General features: G+C 21.6%; 1 protein-coding gene across 1 annotated transcript in view; it reads right to left on the bottom strand.

Moving 5' to 3' along the window:
- LOC115221274 (neural cell adhesion molecule 1-like) overlaps positions 1-2,500 on the bottom strand; it is an 832,228-nt gene that overhangs the window by 535,289 nt on the left and 294,439 nt on the right. The window lies entirely within an intron of this gene.

Here is a 2,500-nt window from a genome sequence, read left to right as displayed (position 1 = left end):
ACGCCGAGTGGCTGAACTCGGAACCATGTAATTAAGAAGCAAACTTCTCATCACGCAGCCACGCGCACATATATTATATATATAAGAAATATATAGACACACACACGCATATAACATATATATTATATATATATATATATAATCCATATATATATATATATATATATATATAAATATTACATATATATACATATATATATATATATATAAATATACATATATATACATAATATATTATAAATATACATATATATAATATAAATATATATATAATATATAATATACATATATATATATATATATATATATATATACATATATATATATACATATATATATATACATATAATAATATATATATACATATATTATATATATATATGTATATATATATATATATATATATTGTATAGAGGGCATTATTACACATAAATGCCACACGCTAAGAGGACATAAGTAATTACTACCAAAATTTAACTAATCATACCAATGCAGCTCCCGAAGCAAGACATTCAAAAAACTGAATTAGTTCTTGTTAAGAGCCCTTATTAAGATTTTATCCTTAATTGTTAAATATATATATATATATATATATATATATATATATATATATATATATATATATATTATATATACTCATACATGTACGTATAATATATATACGTAAACACATGATCCACTTGTGGATGCATATAAACATGGCTGTAAATCTGGCCTGCGACTCTGGGTGGAAAGAAGCGAAAGTAACATTTCAGATCATAACTTCAAAATCTACCCGGGAATTCTCTTGTATATCTGGCGTTAGTCATAACATCTACTTCAATACATTATTTCATCAACAGTGAAAGCATCAGAGGCAAATTTGAACTCCGGATCACTTGAACTTATAACTCGTTAAACTTGGTGATCATCATCATGGCAATGATAATAACTACTGTCACGATAACGATCATGGAGATAACGATTTTGACGATAAGGATACTGGTAGGAAAGAATATTATCACTCATTCGATATACGATTGCGTGATATTAATTTGTTTTCGAGATTTAATTTCCAGTTTATTTACGAGTAATTTAATGAACTTCGCATAACGAACACAAACGATTTGCAGATTGATAAACTATGCAACCCTCTGACCCTCCATCCATACATACATACATACATACATACATATACATATATATATATATATATATATATATATATATATATATATATATATATATATATATATATATATATATATATATGTCTGCATGTTTGTATATAAGGTTGTATAGAACGACCAAGTGCATGCGCCTGCTTTCCAAACACAGAAAACTATATAAACACACAAATTCAAAACTTCCTATTCTGTTTTTTTTTTTTACATTAGTTTCTAAAATATCTAATTAATCATCCTCTTTGTTTACTTAATTCAGTGAGAGAGTTAATGATTTTTTTTTTCTTTAGACACATCGGTATAATTTAGTAGGTTGGCTCACCTAATGCGTGTCAATAACCATGTCAAGAATAGCTCTTACACGCACCAAACCACCACCCCAAAAAACACACATACACACATATATATATATATATGTGTGTATAGATAGATATTGATAGAGGTGGGGCGGGTTTGCGTGAATGATTGAGTGCTATGGAGGCAAATATTTACATAAATCAAATATTTGGAAAGTTCGTTTCCCGAAAAATACCAAAGGATAAAAAAAAACAACCGATTTTTGTACATTTTCTTTCATATTTCAAGTTGACAGCCGAGATGAAAAATAATATACTTCTACTCGAAAATACTCTTACTGATATAACATGCTCATACATAAGCAGACAGAGGTACACATGTGTGTGTATGATAATATATATATATATACATATAATATATACATACACATATAATATATATACATACATATAATATATATACATACATATAATATATATATATACATATAATATATATATATACATATAATATATATATATACATATATATATTATATTATATAATATATATACATACATATATATATATACATACATAATATATATATATACATATAATATATTACATAATAGATTATATATACATATATATATATACATATAATATATATACCATATAATATATATACATATAATATATATATAATATAATATATATAAATATAAATATATACATATAATATATATACATATATATATATACATATAATATTATACATATAATATATATTATACATATAATATATATACATATATATATATATATAATATAGATATATATTATATCATATAATATAATACATATAATATTATTATATATATAATATATAATTACATATATTATATTATACATATAATTATATATAATATATATATATATATAATATATATACATATAATATATATATATTATTATATATATATATATATTATATAATATATCTACATATAATTATATATATATATATATATATACTATATATACATATATTAGATATA

The sequence above is a fragment of the Octopus sinensis genome, linkage group LG18 (assembly GCF_006345805.1).
Source record: "Octopus sinensis linkage group LG18, ASM634580v1, whole genome shotgun sequence".
Classification (NCBI taxonomy): domain Eukaryota; kingdom Metazoa; phylum Mollusca; class Cephalopoda; order Octopoda; family Octopodidae; genus Octopus; species Octopus sinensis.
This window is presented reverse-complemented; position numbering and strand designations above follow the sequence as displayed.